Source organism: Notamacropus eugenii, chromosome 2, assembly GCF_028372415.1.
Source record: "Notamacropus eugenii isolate mMacEug1 chromosome 2, mMacEug1.pri_v2, whole genome shotgun sequence".
In the NCBI taxonomy this organism is placed as follows: Eukaryota; Metazoa; Chordata; class Mammalia; order Diprotodontia; family Macropodidae; genus Notamacropus; species Notamacropus eugenii.
Window position 1 is genome coordinate 226,275,023 of NC_092873.1, and position 20,268 is coordinate 226,295,290.

At 36.7% G+C, this 20,268-nt stretch overlaps 1 long non-coding RNA gene across 1 annotated transcript; it reads left to right on the plus strand.

Annotated features, from left to right (window-relative positions):
- Positions 1–244: 244 nt before the first annotated feature.
- Positions 245–6,566, plus strand: LOC140523834 (uncharacterized). The gene is made up of 3 exons (XR_011973485.1): positions 245–401; positions 2,490–2,593; positions 6,187–6,566. It is a non-coding gene; the product is annotated as an uncharacterized lncRNA (long non-coding RNA).
- The last annotated feature ends 13,702 nt before the right edge of the window (positions 6,567–20,268 follow it).

The window sequence follows — 20,268 nt, forward strand, 5'->3', positions numbered from 1 at the left end:
ACATTTTGTATGGCAAAATCATATCAGAAATAAAGGTAGTTATTAAAATCTCAGCTGTGCTTTCAAGTCAGTAGTAGAGAAAGAACATGACTTGCATGCATGGTTATCAAAGTTTGTTACAACTGTTTATGGCAAATATTTTGCATCATTTCTTCTGTTGCTGAGAGCCTGGTTGCATTAAAGAATTTCTAAAAATCTTTGTGGTTAAAAAATAGTCCATTTTATTTAACAAGCTATATTTTCTTTTATTCCTGAATACAATGACATTTTCAGACTCCTATACTCTTTTTTCACACCAAAACCTTTCTTTCTACAGACCTGATGCCAAATAGGACATTTATCTTGGGAACTATGAAGTATGACTCCATTACTGAAGACCCTCCTACTGAGTGGAGATGTTGGTAAAGATTATGTGTCTTGGTTGTAGAGAAAAACAAGTAAGCTTGGTTAAAGTTGGGGCAGGGGCATGATGTGGAGGGAAAGTCCAAAAGAAAAATTTAGTTGGAAATCAGTCCTAGGTAGACGCAAAATCTCAAAGGGCATCGTGACTGGACAAACATCTCCCACCAACCAGCCCCTTAGCTGAAATAAACAGCCAAGTGTTCCCTCGCCACAGCTTGGGTAAATACTAACTAAATTTCTGGCTTCCAAACCGGTAGGAGTAGCAAATCCTATTTTTTAGCAAAATATTTTTCCACTCTGATCATCCAAGAAACTCCAAATCCAATGCATTTCAATGGAGTTTTAAGGTCTCTCTATTTTTCTCCCCATTTATAGCTTTCAGATGTTGGCAGGTAGGGGACTATATTTTGTTCAGAATAAACTTATAAACGGCAGTAATTCAGTTTCATCATATGCCACACAGTATTAAGCAAGTATTAAAACAATCCTTCTTCCTTACAAATGTAAACATTTACAAAGGAAAGAAAACAAAATAAATCTGTATCAGACATTATTTCAAAGGTCATAGTTATTTATATTCTGAAGAGTTTTGTCGGATGAGGACTTTGGGACTTGGCCAAAGGGAAAGCCAATCCCCTGTGCTGTTACTCTTATAGGGATAGTGCCCCGAAGTGCTAAAGAATGTGTATCCAGGTTGCAGTACTCAATCAATCAACAAGTATTTATTAAGCATCTCCTATCTCGATACTGTGATAGGCACAGAGGGAATACAAAACAAACATTAGACGATGTCTACACAGGTAAGTCATGGGAAGAAACAAGACCTGTGAAATAGTGAACAAAGGAGCCTATAATAAAGTACTAATTGAATGATATAGGAAATAAACTTCTGGACCTTTTAGTTTCCTCATTTATTAAAAAAAATACGTTTGGATAAGATGACCTCAAAGACCTCTTCTAGCTCTGATAGTTAATTATAATTGGTAAAACAATTTTGAGGAGTGAGACTGACATGGGCTGGAATTGAAGTAGACTTCCTTTGCAGGAGAGATAGGCCTTAAAGAGAGGAGGAGGAATTACAGGTAGAGAAATAACGTGAGCATGGCCAGAGTGGCAGGAATGAGCAGAAAATATAGAATAAACATTATGGAGATTTTCTTTCTTTATAAAGATTTCCTTGATGTTGTGTGATTTTTGTAGCTTAATCATTTCTGAATATAGTATCCTCCCTTACTCTTATTCACTCCCCACTCCCTACCTCAAGTAATCCTTCCATTGAATTGTTAGCATCTTGAGGACAGGGGCTGTCTTTTTATATTCACAGTATTTAGCACAGTGCTGGCACATAGGTTGGGACTTAATTCATTCTTATTGATTGACTGGTCCTTTCCTTATAGAAAAGAAAAAGAATGCCACAGACTTAATTATCTTGGTGTCCATGTCTGAATGAGCCTGCAAGATTCAGATTTGATCATTCCCTCCTTCTCCAAAGAAAAGAGACTGCTTGCTTTACTCTGCACCAGTTAGTTCATCTTCCATTTTTCCTGAGCATTCTTCATATTTATTGGATCTTATAGTGCAATAATATTTCATTACATCCATAGATCACAATTTATTTTAGCCATTCTCCAACTAATGGGATTTCTCTCCCCACTTCAGTTTTCAAATTTTCTTTGTTTCAGTTTTTTTAGCTACAACAAAAAAAGTGCCACAATGAATGTTTTACATCCATGTGGTCTTTTAATGAAAAGATTTTCCATAATGATAACTGTACTTACAAACTATAGTGGAAGATTAGCAAATTATTGAGAAAATTTCATTCTCAAAATTGTCTAACATAGATAATTCTGACCCAAATCCCTTCTTCTTTTTTTTTTTTTAGAAGCCACTTGGTAATTATGTGAATAACCTCAAGGGCTCTCCATTTCACTTTACCTGCACAGATAAATCCTAGCATGGACAACACCTTTAGGATAAAAACTGACCCAATATGCCTCTCCAGACTTTAAAAGAAGTTCTATTCAAATATTCTAGAAAGTTCAGTTCAGTTAAGCTATTCAGAATGTTTTCTTTCCATGCTCTGTTAGATTCTGCTTGAGCTACAAGCAAAAATGGTTCAATGTAATAAGCCTTCCTCTAGTGACTTGTGTCCAGTAGAGACTAAGAAAACTTGGATAAACATCATGTTAAGGTATCAGCTTTTCGATTTCTTTCCAAACAAATTAAATTCTAAACATTTTGATATTTGCCCATCACAAATTTTAATTTATCCGGTGCTAGAATTTGTTTTCTCAACTCTGATGCAAATGATCTGTTGTTGTTACCTTTACTGCTGCCCAGAACAGAAACATCATTTGCTATATACCCCACTGCTGAGGGTGAGCTAAGGACTCTGAGCCTGGCTGAACTCTTTGGTTAACCTTCCTAGCTTTTGAGGATTTAAATCAGATTTTTAATGCTACTTGAATTTTGTTTTGTGGTTCCATCTTGATGTTTTGTGCTGAAACTCCAAGAAAAATGTTCTTTCCTGGCAATTGATATACTAAAATCACCAGTGCCAGAAGAAAAATAATCTGTCATTGAAGTGTATGGAAGGTGACATGACAGACTGTATACTGCTTTTTCAAAATTCACAAAATCCTTAATACGTCTTTGATAGACTGAAATGACTCCTTTGGAGTCATTGTATCATATCTTCCACAGAATGAAGTTCTCATAAATTTTTTGTGGGGAGTGGGGAACCTCAAGACAAAAAAAAAGTGATTTTATGCATGGTAGAGAGCCTTTATATATTGATAAATTATATTAATTTATGATACTAATACAATAATATCATTATCTAACATATGCTATATATAATTTATAATCATATATAATGTAATAAAATTATATATATTATATTAATATTCATAGACTTAGAATTATCTGGTCTACTCTATCATTCCTTCCTTTTCAGATAGAGAAATGAGGCCAAGAAAATCTGTGTGTACATATATGTATGCTCATTTACCATGTAGTTATCTGTATAACACATATGTGCACATATAATATAGATATCTATGTAACATGTTTTCTTTCTTTTTTTCTTTCTCTCTCCCTTTTTTCTCTTTCTCTTTCTTTCTCTCTCTCTCTTTAAATGTAGTTTGATATCTTCCCTGCAATTATGCTTAGAAATTTGCTTATAGCACTAAGAGGTTAGGTTCGCAATGCATTCTGGTGAAAGGAGGCCCTCTTCCTGCCTTTGAGGCCAGTCCTCTAACCACCATACCGCATTGTCTCTCACCCACAGAGACATGTGTGTAATATATACACGTATGCTGTCATATAAACATTATATATAATATATGACTTGCATATATACTATATATATATACATCCATATACATGTATAGTACTCATATACAGCTATATGTAACCATGAATATTTCATACTTGTGACTATATCTATATGGTGCTCAACTATGATAGACACATATATTTCTATAAACTTGCATTTCTTTAGCATTAAATGACAAATCAAATGAAAGTCCATACCTATGAAGGTGCTACAACAGGAACTGGCACTTGTGTAGGGCATGTTCTTAAGCAGAGGAAGCTTGGAAGTCTGCTTCAGGGAGACTCAGGTCTCCCTGTGTTAATGGAAGTACTTTGGACAGAACCCAAAGCATATATAAACGTTCTATAACTAATTCTGGTCATCCACCTATATGGTAAACAGGAAGTTCTTTGATTTACTGCAGAGGCCTTTAAAAAAAAAGCATAAGTTCTTGGGGCCTCAACCATTCTTTCTGAGCTTCTCTGTTTATAATTGGACTCCTTTGCTGATAGTATCATGCTGTAAGGGGAGAAGCCTTGGACCTTTTCTACTAAGGCCAAATTGTGGTCCTGTGAAATGGAACTTGCTTCTTGGTCTATCGTAGTTATTCCTTTTTCTTCTAGGTAAGGGGATTAGAGATTTAGAAATAATGTTTTACAAGTGAAGGGAGAGAACTTCTAGGCATTCCAGAATCCAGATTTTTCAGGTAGTTTAACATTGTCACCCTGAGGTGCAAGGAGTAATTTTGGCAAGAGACTTTGGGAACCATCCCAGTTGTAGTTGAGCTGAGAACTCATCTGGCAGTCATGCATCATCTGGATGTGAACCTGGTGGGACCAATGCTATACAGCAATTGAGCTAAGTTTAGGCCATCTCTCTCCATTGATCAAGGTGGAATAGTGGAGAGCATGTGCTGGAGATATTTGGGGAAAATATTTGTACTTCTTTCATTATTTTATCTTCAAAGAAAATATCACAATGTAAAAGCTAATTGATGTTAAATGGGAAAATGGAGCTTGGGTGCTACTTACTGGTAGTTATTGTTGTGGGGAGACATATCTAGTGGAGTTTCAAGCTGAAAACATTAGAGAAGAGACATCTCAGTGTAGGCCTTGAACTCTGAGAGGAAGATGTACCAGGCCTCCCTCTGTGAAAGGAAAGCCTGAATATATTCAATATAGTACTATATTAATACATGACAACTGATACAGATTGCAAGAGACTGGTTCTCGCATCCATCTAGAAAGTGACTACAGATCAATACAACCAACAATCCATTTACAGGACAGAATGATTGAAGTATTCGATGTTTGCTGTTCTCTAGGCCTCTTGACAGATTTGATTAAAAGTTATAGTAGTATTTCATAAGGTTCAGAGAAATTACTTTGTGCCAGGCACTATTATAAGAGTCGAAAATACAAAGACCTGACTTCAGGGAGCTTATATCCTATTGTAGGGAAACAACATGTATATTGGAAATTAAATGCAAAATATATACAAAATAATTCTCAGTGTCAGGGCACAAGTTTACTATGTCAAACAGTTTGCTAATCATAGGTTGGGGGTTTCAGAAGGTTCAATGGCAGCTGCATGGAATAGAAATGAAAAGGGACATAGAAAGTAGAGTTCCTTCTAGCTCACAACTATCATCCTAGAATTCCTCAAAGTTTTAATTTACACAGAACTAGGAGGGGTTGCTCACATATTTAGTGATAAAGACCCAAAGAATTATGGACAGTCCAGAACATTGGGATAGCTGTAACAACATGAAATTTAATAGGGATGAATGAAAGCTTATATATATTTATTTATATAAATTTATATTTAAATTTCATTCCAATATTTATTTATATTTATAAATTAAATTTAAACTTAAATAAATATTTAAAGCAACTACTATGTGCCAGGGCAGCTAGATGGCATAGTAGATAGAGCTTCAGGTCTGGAGTTCGGAAGATTCATCTTCCTGAGTTCAAATCTGGCCTGAGATACTTCACCCTGTTTGCCCCAATTTCTTCTTCTGTAAAATGAGCTGAAGAAGGAAATGGCAAACCACTCCCGTATCTTCATCAAGGAAATGCCAAGTGGGGTCATGAAGAGTCAGACACAACTGAAATGACTGAACAGCAACATGTGCCAGGAACTGTGCTAATCTCTGGAGATACAAAGAAAGTTAAGAAACAGTTCAAGAGAAATTACAGGTCACTGTGTCCTTCTCACTTTACAGATGAAAAAATTGAGGACCACAAAGAGTAGGTGATTTGTCCAGGGTTATAATATAGTGTCAGAGGAGAAATTTAAACCTATGTCTTGAGGATGGCAAGTTGCCTTATTATTGATTTGTTGTAATTCTTATTTGGAAAACTGTTTATCCTTGGACCATTTATCTATGGGGTAGGTGCTATACTATTTATTTTTGTACTTTTGTTACTATATTTGTGAGTTGCCTAAACGCTTTCCACTCACAGGTACTCAATATGAAGATGTTCGTTAGTTGACTTCTAGAGCAAGTCAGAAGTCTGTTGATCAGCAGAAGAGTATGCCCATGAGCGACCATTACACATCCAGTCTGTGAGAAAGAGAAACCCAGTCTCAGAAACAAAACAAAATTTTAAAAGTACATGAACTGATTTTCATCTGATTATTTTATGGTATGATCTTCAGTATTCAGATCATGCATTTATTTTGAACTTATTGCAGTATATGGTATAAGCTGGTGATCTCAAACCGATTTCTGCCAGACTGCTTTCTGGTTTTCCTAACAATTACTGTCAGATGGGAAAGTCTGAGCTAGTAATTTATCCTTTGGGTTTATTGAACTGGAGATATTTCACTCTATCATCACCAACCTAGCCTCAATTTTATTTAAACTAAGAATTCAAGTGACATATTAAAAATACAAATTGTGTCTTTGCTTTATCTATTATAGTATAGCATACTATGTCCTTTTCTGCTCTTTTTATGTTCTTATCCCACATAGGCGAGATAACATATATTGCTTGGCACATAATAGACAGTTAATGAATGTTCATTAATTGAGAATGTAGGTTGCTGTAGCCCTTACTTATTTAAATGTTAGCAGAGTGCTCCAAGTGTGTGTGTGTGTGTGTGTGTGTGTGTGTATGTGTATATATGTATACACATATATATATTTACATACATATATATATGACTGATTTTTATCAGTTTAATATAAAACTCTACCAGTGTTGGTTACCATTTTCTCTACAACTTATAGTCTTAGTATTGTATCAGGGCATTGAGAAAATAAGTGACTAGTCAGTCCAGGGTTACACAAACAGTAGATGTCATAGTTGGTACTCAATCTAGGTCTTCTTGATTCCAAGGCCAGCTCTTTATCCATCATGCTGCCTCTTGAACTCTTTCCAAAACACATTTAAAACAGTGCTAGACTTGGTTTTAGTGCATGTATGTAGCCAGTAGAGGGCATGGTTGTTGGGAGGCTGAGTTGGGTCCCCTGATGCTATATTTATAAAGGTAATAAAATGGCTAATGATGAATATTTCAAAACGTTAGTCACCCAATAGGCAATGTGATCAAATAGTCATTATGCTAACCTGGGTTTTACCTGGCTCTGTCCTGGGCTTCCCTCTGCCTCATTGTATAAAAGGCGTCAATCCATTAATCAGTCAATATTCATTAATTTCTTGCTATCTGTCAGGCACTCTGTGAAGAGAACTGCATCCACAGTGGGAGATCTGAGAGGTCAACTTTCTTTTTCTTGTTGCAATGTGACTGTAACTCATTTCTTATCTCTGTATAAACCTGAATATAAACTGGTGAAAACTTGTTTGATTGGTAAGCTCCCTCACCCCTTATTCCCCCTATCTCTGCAGATAGAAGTATCTAAGGCTAATAAACCTGGAGACTGAGTATTACCTCCCTCATTTTTAGTCTTTAGCTTGTGTGGCACAAGTTGAGTTACTTAACTCTGGGACTCTGGCTCTCAATCCTTATTAGAGAATTAAGAAAAATACCCTCCATCTGAGAAATGATGACATGAGTTGCACTTGACTTTGTTTTGAGTGAGGGAGGGCTGTGCAGGTCACCAGCCTCACTTCTCCTCCAGAACCATCTCAGAATGTGAATGATATTGCACATAAAGTCATCCCACCGTGTACTGCCCAAGTACTAAGAACATTGGAGACTGTACCCCTCTGTCTTTCTGCTCATGTGAGTAGCAATCAAGTTTTGTTGATGGATCCCTATGTATCATTGTTGTCCTTCCTATGAGTCCCTCCTTCCCCTTTGGCACTGCACCTTGGTAAAGGGAGACTAGTGGACGATATCTCTCTAAAGTTAGGCATAAGGGATTCCTTGGTATGGAAGAATGAATTGAATTTATTTTTTAAATTGAAAGCTGCCTATAAAATCAATCTTGATCTATCTCAGTGGTTTCCATATTTCTAGGTTTTGCTTCTGTACTTGATAGTATGTTCTTACATGTGATAATCTAAAATAGCAAAAAAAAAGAAATATATGTCTATTCTTCTCCATCTTAAGTCTTAAAGGAATTCAAGGAGTTGACAATCACACTTCCAAGCACATACAAATCAGAAAAGCTATAGACTTTGTATCCTATGGATTCTGATTATCCAGTCAGTGTTTTTCATTAATAAGCAACATGCCTTCAAGTTGTCTGGGAAGTAGCAACTTCTTCCAATTGGGTACCCTGGTGAATAAGATTAGAACCACTATGGACCTCAGAGGTCTTCTATACTAGTTCCTTCATCTTATAGAAGAAACTCAAACTGAGGCTCAAGGAGATAAGGTGATCACAGTCCCATAGCCAGTGAGAAGTAGAGTCAGGGTTTGAACTCTGACTCTAAAACTTGTGATCTTTTTGCTGCACTATGATTGACTTCTATAAATTTGGATTAAAGAAGCAAAGTTTTACAGTGTAGTATTTGTTAATTTGGTTCAGCTCTCCTTGCATCACCATACAGGATGAATTGATAAGATCTCAAATCTGTTTTTATTAGTTAACAAGTATTTTTTTGAACATCAAAGCACTATTGCACAGTAGAGGGTAGGTCAACTTTGGAAGCAAGAGAACCTTGTGATGAAGTCCTGCCCCTGACATATATTAGCTCTGTGATTCCAGGCAATGACTTAACCTTTCCGTACCCAGGCAACTCTTTAAGACCTTGTGTTACAGACATGTGCCTATTTTCACTAGTAGAAATGATTTCCAAACTAGGAGTTCCTTACAACAACCAAATCACAGGTTTCAAATAAAAAAATAAAAAGAGAGAAATAGTATAGGTAGGCATAGTGGTGAAACCAGGAAGATTTAAAGAGGCCAGACAAGGGACTAGAATTGGAGGAAATACAGATATTTCTCTCCACCACTACTCTAACAAAAATCTAGGAATGCTCAGATTTGTAGTGAATGAAAAAATCAAAGGAGAAACTATCATGTATAATATCTCCAGCCTAAGATCATAAATTGATCTACAAGCAAGTGACCAGAGCAGGAATTGTGAAGCAGAGGTAGATTAGGATAAGGGATTCAGTGGCTTGAACACTGAGCTATGTCAGCAGTGTGAGGACACCTGGAATTGATCATGAACTCAGCTCAGATGCCCAAGTCATCAATAAGGGAGTCTCCCAGAAGGGTTCCTAGAGCTTAGAGCAAAGCTAGTTAAAGACAGATAATCAACTCACCCCAGTCAGAAACTCTATCCAGTTCTGAGCTAAACTGTTAGCATAGGATGCTCAAAGATGATCACTTAGTTCCCATTCCCAAGCTTTCTCCATGACCTCAGTTGGACTAAGAACTTAGAGCCATCAGCATAAGTTTGCCCAGAGCAGTTCTTGAACTCAGGCTCTTTCTAGTAAAGCAGCAGAGGGAGATGTCCCAGGGGGGTCAGAATCATAAAATCATTCCCCAAAATGCTGTCAACTAGAACACTACACCACTAGTGTTACTACACTAGGTTGCCCAGAGTAGATCTCTGGAAGAATGACTAAATGAATTACAAGGATATGGATGCTTAAGATAGAAATCCAGAAGAGGAGAATAACTAAAATGCCCATAAGCAAAGCAAAACTCAAAGAAAAACACAGCTTGCCCCAAACTGGAATTCCTAGGAGAAATGATCTGAATTTAAAATGAGTTTAAAGTGGTATTATAAATGAAATAAGAGCTATCGAGGAAAGACTTGGAAATAAAATTAATAGCTTAGCATAAAGGGTATAAGACTTTATCAAAGAAGAGAATCTTTTAAAATTAGAATGAACCAAACAGAAGTTAATGACTACATTAGACAACATGAAATATTAAAATAAAGGCATAAAATTGAAAAGATAGAAGGAAATATAAGGTATCTCATGTCAAAAACAAATGACCTAGAAAACAGATTAAGGAAACCATTTAAGAATCAGACTTAAAAAAAGAGCCAAGCTATAATACTTCAAGAAGTTGGTAAGGTAAATGATCAGATTTCTTAGAACCAAAGGACAAAGTGAAAATAGACAGAATCCTCTATTCACCTCCTAAACAAAATCTCAAAATCAAAGACTCCTAGGAATGTCATAAGTAAAATCCTGAGTTTCTGGATCAAAGAGAAAATACTGAAAGCAGACAGAAAGACAGAGTACAAATACAAAGGAACTATAGTCAGGAGCACAAGATTTAGTAGCTACTACTGTGAAGAAGTAGAGAGCATGGCATATGATATTTCAAAGAACAAAATACAAAAGCTTACTATCAAGAACAACTTATCCAGCAAAATTGGTTATAATCTCACAGGGGGGAAAGAACCTCTAATGAAATAGAGGACTTAGAAACATTACTGATGAAAAGTTCAGAGCTTAGTAGAAACAGACATAGGAGCAAAGAGAAATGTAAAAAGGTAAACGAAAGAGATCAATTAGGGAAAAAAAATTTATAAGAACGTATTTGCATTCTAATGGGGTGGAGGGTGATAAGGCAAGCTCTGTGATGTCACCTTGGATCAAAGAAAGACTCACATAAAAATGAAGGTCTTAGGAGTAAATTTAAGTATGCTCTGATATGTTTCAATGTACTTTGATGAAGGAGAAAGGAAAAGGTGGGGAAGGATATACAAAGGAAATAAAAAGGGGGAAGAATATTGGGGCATATTGTCTCATATAATAAGGGGTACAAGTAGATGAGGTGGAGGGAGAGGTTATCTCTTGAACCTCACTTTGAACTGATACAGATTGAATTGAGCAGAAGAAGGAGGATCATTTTTACTCTAACAAGAGCACTATAAAAATGAACAATTTTGAAAGACTTAAGAACTCTGATCTGTGCAAGAATCTCCCATGATTCCAGGGGACCAATGATTTGGAATGCTGCTTGCCTCTTGACAGAGAGGTGATGGAATTGGTCTTCAGAGTGAGGCACACATTTTTGGACATAGTCAATGTGGGACTTTGGCTTACTTGACTATATGTTTTTTTGCAGGGCTTTTTTTTTCGAGGTGGAGGAGATGGGAAGGAGAAAAAGCAGATGCTTTTAGTGGCAAAAAATAAAATTTAATTTAAAAAAGGAATCAAGAAGAATTCTGTTTAAATATTGTTCAAAACTTATTAGCTATGTAACACTGAGTTTGTCTCTTAATCTCTGTATACTTTAGCTACTATATGGAATTTAACTATTAATCACAGTAGGGCTAGACTGGAAGGCATTCTCTTTGCTGAGGAAATAATAGTAGAGATAAATGATCTTTATGTAGAGCTTTATGTACATTATTTCATTCAAGTCACATAATAATCCTGTAAAGTAGTTATTATTGTTGTAGGAACTTAGTACCAATGTTAGAAGGGACTTCAGAGGTTAACTAGCCCAATCTCCTCATTTTACAGATGAAGAAAGTGAGAATCAGAGAGGGTAAGTTATTTGACAGAGGTCATAGAGGCAGTTAAGTGTCTGAGGTGGGATTTGAACCTAAGACTTCCTGATTCCAAATTCACTGCTCTACCCAATGTTATGCTGCTTCAGATCCCTTTTGTGTTTACATATTTTTGAGCACCTCTTAGGCACCAGAAATCATACCCATTTCTCTGGAGGGATATTGAAAAAGTATCAGATATAATCCCTTTCTTCAAGAAGCTTACTGTTTACATGAGGAGACCAAAGTGACAGATAAAAAGTAGAGGGATAATTTAGGGCTAGATGGCAGAGCCCTGATCCTAAGTGCACTAGGATCTCAGAAAGGGAGAGCTCAGTCTCATCATCCAGCAATCAGAAAATGCTACAGAGAAGAGATAATATGACTCTTCTTTACATAGAAAAGGAAGAAGGAAATCAGTATTTGTTGAACTCCTACTGCATACCAGGCACTGTGCTAAGTGTTTTTAAAAATATTATTTCATTTGATTTTCACAACAACCCTGAGAAGTAAGTGCTATTATCATCCCTGTTTTACAATTGAGGAACTGAAGTAGACTGAAGTTAAGTGGTTTGTCCAGGGTCCCGTTGCCCATCTGTTGTGGGATTTGAACTCAGGTCCTCTTGACCCCAGAACCAGCACTCTATCCATTGTGCCACTAGCTGTCATACATACAGTTATCCTTTCCACATCATGGGGGTTAGGGGCATTGTGCTTCTGCCTTCTGGAAAATCCACATAAAATCTGTAGGAGTAGACCCTTCACCTTCATTTTCCTTTAGGAAATCAAATAAGGACTTAGCCTTTTCATGTATGATGCCAAACTCTACTGGAATGTTTTTTTTTTTTTGATAGCAATCTTGAATTTCTGAGTTTCTAAACTTTTGCTGGGTTGTCTTCTGGTCTTTGCATATTGTCTGCAGCTTCCATAAAACTCCCCCCCCCACCCAAATTCTCATTTAATTTCTTATACTACCCACAATATATTGAAAGCATAGTGTGGAAGGAATAACTGTTCTTTAATCTCAGCTGACTCTCAACAAAACTCTGGTATAGGTACTATGGGTATATTCATTTTGCAGAAGTATCAGGGAAGTTGAAAGACTTGTTCTTGATCCTTTAGTAAGTAGGGTTTGTAGATGGTGTTGCGTACTCTTTATCCACTATACTGTTCAAATCTAATTCAGGACCTTATCACTTCTTGCCAGGCATGACCACTGTTTCAGAAATTCTGGTGGCTCTCTATCACCTTTAAGGAAAAATACAAATCCCTCTGTTTGGCATTTACAATCCTATTTCCAACCTACTTAAACCTATTCCAACCTACTTTTCCATGCCCTTTATACTTTACTCCTCATCACATGCTACAGTTTGAAAAAATTAGCCTTGATGATCCTCATACATGATGTTCCATTTATTATTTACATTCTTGCCTTTGTAAGGACTGATGTAATGCGTGCAATGCCTTCCCTCTTTGTTTGTCTCTCTTGGAATCTCAGACTTTCTTGATGACTTAGCTGAAGCAGCACCTTGTACAGGAGCCTTTCTTGTCTCCCCCCCTCCCCCCAGCATATATGTACATATTGCCCTCCCCTATCTTCTGATTTTGTAAACTTGTGGGCAAAGACCACTTCATCTCTGTCTTTATATCCCCTGTGCCTAGCACAGTGCCTGCTACAAGTAGGAGCTCAATTAATACTTGTTGATTGATTCTTATTTGCGTCTGGCCTCCCCGCAAGAGAAGTGGTAAAAAGAGGTAATAAATATGTCTTTCCGGGAAGCAGGGGCCAGGGACTAGATGACCTCTCCAGCTCTACAACTATGATTCTATGAAATAATTTAGAAGTGAGAAAGACGGAGAAAATGGAATACGCTGGCAGTACAAGAGTCTGAAATCCCTGATTGGGTAAACATGAAGTTGATAGTAAAGCAGAGCCTCAGCTGTGGTTGGGGTAGCCTGTTTTTCTTCTGCTAGACATATACCTTAGCTTTGAAGTGGATCAGCCAGGAGAGAAATGGAGGGGTACAGTGATAGTTATTGACAAGACTCTTACAAAGGGCTGGGGACTGGAATTGGATGTGTAAGGGCTGTTGCAAGTGCTGAAAACCAAACGAGCAGAGAAAGAGACTTTCTCTGATTTCTCTTGAACAAATGTCAAAATAGAAAGGTCAACAGTATAACGAGAAAGTGTCTTTAAAAATATTAAATGCAGTTGAATTTGAAGGTCTCCTTCTTCTGCTACCATCCTTCTTTTATCTCCTTGCTTTCTTATTCTGTTCACACGCCCTGATACTCATGAACATACATGCCAACTTTTAATTATCTGTGAGTGGATTATAAGCTTTGTGCCCAAACATGAAGACCCAAATTTTTCTTCTGTTGACTGTCCATCTCAACTGCCTCTGGTAATAGAACTGAGATATGATTGGGGCTAGGCAGATAGTGTCACTCATGTTCCTGAATGCAACTCATAGCTAAATAGAAATGAATTTGGGTTACTTGTTTTGTTTCATCTTCTATTCTATAGGGTCCCTGCCATCTCTATGACTATGATCCCATGCATTTTATGGTTTTTCCAGAAGGCTGGATGGTGCTTTAGAGATAAGACTAGGTTTAGTCATATCTCAGTTTTGAACTCTTTCTCTGCTGCCTACCACCTGTGTGACTCCAAGAAAATAATTTCACCTCCCTGTGCCTCAATTTCCTCATATGTAAAATCAGGGGATTGGACTAGATGGCTTAATGGGCTTCCTTCCAATTCTGAAACTATAAGCTTACAGTTACTTGCTGTCAAGCTACCAGCTAGCAAAATTTGATGTTGCCAGAGTGCCTACTGCCAACACTTCTTCCCTTCCACACCCTTTAATACACTGCTTCTGATTTACTGTGGTCTTGGAAATAGAAATTTATTGAAATTAGGTGCTAAATAAGAATAAATAATCCTTATTATGGTTCTCATATGACTGAAGTGCATTAACTTTCCTCAATGGATTTTGGGCTATTATTTGGGTTATATAGAAATCTTGCAGACTTCCGTCCCCCTTCCCCCCCAGGTTGTTAGCTCTATTTGGTACTAGCAAAATAATGGGGTAAAAGAGCTTTGGAAAAATGAAGGGTTGCTTTTTGTATGCATATACATGCCTTCATTCAGTATGAGGACATAGATATTATAGTCATAAATATGGGATTGTAAATATCAATTATTATAATTGCTTATGCATAATCTTTGGTCATGGGCATCCTGGTGAAAATCTAACACCCTCAGGGGCACAGGAATTTTTTTTAACCTACAGCAGAAATACTTCGGAGTGGAACAAAATAAACCAAGACATTATAAAAATTTTTTAAAGTTTAAGGAAATAAAAATAAAATGAAATATAAAAATGGAATAGAATAAAAATAAACAAGAAAAATCACAAATTTTAAACTGTCTTGTATTTTTAATAACAATGAAGTTCCTTCTTTGGTGTAGTGGTAGAAAATGGGATTTTGGTTTATAAAAACAGATGATCAATATATTTTCTACATCTATGGAAGATCCTTTATTTCAGGAAGGAACTGATCAGTCTGAAGCAGAGTAGTATGGTGGATAGATCACTAGACTGGAGGCAGGAAGATGGAGTTTGACCTCTGACATTTAATAGCTGTGTGACCCTGGGCAAGTTATTTAGCCTCTTTTGATTGAGGGGTTTCTCTGTAAAATAAAGAGATTTGGACTCAATGACTTTCAATGTCCCTTCAAGCTCTAAGTCTATGATTCTAATAGAAAGAGTTTGGTTCAGAGGATTTAGAGAGGAACATGTGCTAGCTATGTAATCCTGGACAAGTCACCTAACTAACCTCCATGTGCCTCGGGCAACTCCCTACATCTTATCTATATCTAAGTCACAGATGGTTTGGACTTTGCCTGGGTGGAGGGAGTTTCCACAATAATTCTTCACATTGAAGAAATCTCAGATCCTTCACATATTTTGTACTGGGAGGAGGAGGGCTGGGAGTTTTTCTGTAAGATTCACTGACATAAAGTACATTACACGTCTTCTAACTCAAACCCCTATATTTTCATGGATAAAAATCAAGTCATGAGCACCAGGATAGGGGAGTGAAAAGAGTACTGGTCTTAAAACCAGGAAGACCTGAGTTCAAGGCCAGCCTGCTATTTATATTAGCTAAGTATCTATGAGCAAGCTACTTAGTCTCTAAAAATCCCAGGCAATTTTCTAAGATGAAAAGTTAGAGAAAAGTTGTTTACCCATGTTGGTACAGGAAGTTTCAAAATGCAGAATTAAATATCCAATGAAATTGTAGGTCTTGGTGCAAATAAGCAAAAAACCAAAACAAAACAAAACCCATCCCCTGACATTTACATAACACTTTAAGATTCCCATTAAGACCTTTGATCCTTACAATAGCCTTATGGAGTAGTTGGTACATGTGTTCTACAGATGAGGAAACTGAGACTTAGATGGGTTAAGTGACTTGTCTAAAGTTGAGTATGGAGCATTCATTGAGCATTCATCATTATTTGAGGTCTTATCTTTGCTTATTTCTAGTATGTCAGCTGCTAAATTCTGAAAGAGACTGGTATGTGTTTTACCTCTTTGTTTTCATAGACTCTTCTAGCTAAAAATAGGCATTTTTTATCTTCATTGCTCAATATGTCAGTGCAATCAAGGCCTGGCTATTGACATACATGCTTGCATTATTTATTAGCTGGCCAGCAATGTTATCAAGTTACAGTGTATTTGGATTCAGGGCGTGCCTTGTTTCTCTGGCACTTTGGCTCTATTGCTCGGTTCTTAGGCATGAGCCTGCTTTAAATTACATTTTTAACTGTATTTCAATAAGAGCTCATTTTTCAGATGGTCAATCAGCAGTGGTTGTGTGGAAGCACTTGCTCTCCAATGCAACCCTGAATTTTCACTGTACGTGACCTTTGGTCCCATGTCCTTGTTTCATCGGGAAAAAATAATTGCTAATCAATAGGAAGGGCTGGGTGGCATCATAGGTTAATTCACTAGGATTTTGCCTCTTGAGCTGGGAACTTACAAAAGTCCTGTGTGGAAAATAAGCTTGGTGATTTTGAGGCCGATGTTTGTGGTGGATAACCTACTTACCTCCCTTTTCTGCTCCCCCTTTAAAACAACACATAGTTTAAATAGTTTGATTCACATCGCATCCCTGTTGTTTCTACTGAGGAAAATCCCAGCACTAGGTCAGCAGGTGGGTTCCAGATTAGGCAGGGCTGGGTTGTGTTGACAGCTGTGCACAGGAGGGTTTCCTAGCGTCCCCTCTCACCATTGCTTTACCACAGCTGGCTCAGGGGCTGTCAATCACTCCTAGTCATTTACCACTGTAATTGAGCTAATTCAGTCAAACCTTGTTTTTGAAAAGCAATAAAACAAACAGAAAGCCTTTACAAATGGGAAGGTGCCTGTCTAGGATTGGTGGGTGAATGGAACGACAGGATGGATGGCATTAGAAGACTGTACATTTGGTAAGTTCTAACTGATTAGTTTAATGATACTTTACAAAGTAAACTCAACATGGAGGTCATAAGTTCACAATGAATGAATCCCTAGATGTTTACCAAACACCAAAATTAAATTGCATTCTTAATTGTTTTGCAGATACATTGGCCTAACTAATTAAATAGGAATGACTTTCTATGTTTCTAGAAGAACATAGAAGCCTTTAGGACTCTTTCAAATTAGATACTTCCTTTTTGCATTTGGATAATTCGCATTCTGGAGTACTATTATGCAACTTCTGTACAGTAAGAAGTTTAAAAACTCAACTATATGAATAAAACTACACATATACAGTATATATACTATGTAAATGGATGCACTGTGTTTATATTATGTATATAATTAGTATGCACATAAAATATGTATGTAAAGCTAAATATATATAATTTAACAATACAGAACTGTATTATTTATGTACACATATGTGTCTGTGTGTATATATGTACACGTATGTATACATACATATATGTATGTGTATATATATATATATATATATACAGAGAGAATGAGAGAAAGAGACATGTGCACACACAGAGAGAGAGAGAGAGAGAGAGAGAGGAAGAGTTCACCTCATTCATATAGTCAGTGGGGCTCAAAATCATAATGCCAACTTTCAAGACCTATTAAAATAAAAGAAATTCAACAGTCTGAATTTATTCTCCTTTCTCACCATTTTTCACCCTTTCTTCCTCTGGAATTCCAAATTTTGTTATTTTTTTTTTTTCAATACCCCTTTCCTCTAATAAATTTTGAAGCAATGAGGTAAAATTCATCTCTTCAAGCATATTCCTAGAAGGAAAAGTCAGGAAGGAGATGCATTAATCTAAGATAGCATTACTAAAACATTACCAAGCAGGATATTTTTCTTTTTAGACATTGAAAGAGCTTCACATTTGAAATCCCATTCATCCTTGAATTTGTGTGTGTGTGTGTGTGTGTGTGTGTGTGTGTGTGTGTGTATGTATGTGTAGAATAGAATAGGAGAATAGGAAGGAGAAAATGTCCTGGAGTTGTATACAAATATGTAAATAATAGAACATTGTTTGAGACATTAAAAATATATACTGGCACTATTCTTATCTTCATACATTATTAATCTTTACGCATTTCCATTTATTATCTATTATTCAATTTTGAAACAATTCTAAAACATAGCAAAAAGTAAGAATTATGAATATATTTTTCTAACCTGTATTTTTCTTCTGTTTCTCTATCCCTGTGATAATTTGTTTTTGGAAAATGGTAATAATGATGGTACCATAAAATCATGCAGAATTTTTATTGCACTACTGATTTTAAGAAAAGTTCAGACCTGTATCTATATGATCTCCCCAGAGGCAGTAAATGGCCTGCTCATTCAGGGATCCTGAATTCAGGGTGTCAAAAGTACTAGAGAGCTTGTGCTTCAGGAACTCAGTCTTAGTTCCATCTGCAAGCACACAGTTCTTGGTGTACTCATTCTCTGCCTTATTCAAATGAGTCTATGCAGTTAGTGCTGAAGGTGAGTTGACACCAGTTCTTGATGACCTAACCACTACAGTTTCCTTACTTGCTGTTATGGTCTCAGAATGACAAGAAATTCTGAGCTTCAGGAAGGCAATGGCAGTGGAGGGCCTGTGCTAGCTTAAGAGATTGTGAGTTTCAGTTCTTTAGAAATTTCCAAGAAGACAATGGGCAAATACTTGTTGGGTAGGTTATTCTGGAGATTCTTTTTGAAGGTAAATTGGACTGGATGACCATAAAGTTTCCTTTTACTCTTAAATTTTGTGATTTAGTCAATTAGACTCACTACCACCAAAGACTCTGAGCCCCAAGACTTCATTTAAGGAGCTGGATGCTAATTCCATATGCAGGTCATCTTCTGGATGTAGCTTTTTCCAATATGTTGGACTGAAGTTATAGGGTTATTATTGAGTGTATGTTCAGTCTGACTAGGAAACTTCAAACAAGTGGTACTTACTATCTCAAATACCCAGATTTCCCTGCTAACTCAATCTTCTACTTACATCATCCCCAATCACTATTTTTAGGATGATAAACCATGGAAGTTAGTACCATCACCACTGAAATAATGTTCAGTCATGAAAAAAAAAGGGACCCCAATTAAGTGGTTCCTTACTTGTCCTACGGTTGGCAAATTCCCACTTCTCTCCTCTATACCTGTGATTCAGTCACTATCTGGAATTAAAATCCATTTTTCTTAACTTTTGCTATTCCTTCCTATATTAGACATTTCAACTAAACTGGCCTACTAGCTGTTGGTGTGCCTGAAAGGCACTCCCTTCTCACTTGTACCTTGTAGGATCTCTAGATTTCATCAAGGCACAGCTTAGGCAGTAATTTATGGGAAGCATGTGATCTTCCTGATTGTTGATGCTTTCTCCTTCATCAAACCCTCTTGGATTTGGAACTAGAAGGAGGCTTAGAGATTATCTAGTCCAACTTGCTTATTTTCCAGATGAGAAAAGTAAAGTCCAAGGAGATTAAGGGACTTAAGCGATTTATCTACACAGGTAATAAGTGACAAAGCTGAAACTTGAACTCAGATCTTCTTGCCTTGGAGACTGGCTCTCAGTCATGATGGCATATGGTTGATAAGATATACTTTTATAACATAAAGTTAATAGTCTATTCTTTTTTGTGTTTTTAATGTAACTGAATGCTGAATTCTTCCAGTTTTTCAGCATTCATCAATCTAATACACAAAATTCTACTTGGATGATTGTAGCCTGGAGGAGATCTCAGTCTTTTGAAGATTATGCCAGTGAAGCATAAGGTCATGTAGAATTCTTCTGCTTCCAGTATGGCCCCAGGAAGAGACTGAGTCAATTTTCCAAGGACCAATCTTGATAAGTATAGAGAGGTATATCACAATTGTGTTGCTATCTGGTGATGAAATTTTGGACATGGTGACCCATGAAATAAAAGAAAAAATGAGAAATGGTCCTCAGTCCTATGTGCCCTCTTTGTATTTTTGGAATGAAGGGGGAAGATTGGAAGGAAAAGAGGCAGAGAGTATGCAGTTTCCAATCTATCAATAAATTTTTAAAAAATATTGTTTTCCAAACAACATAAATCTAGCTTCTTTTTCTCCCACTCATCTTCCACTAAGAAAGAAAAACAAAAATACTGTTAT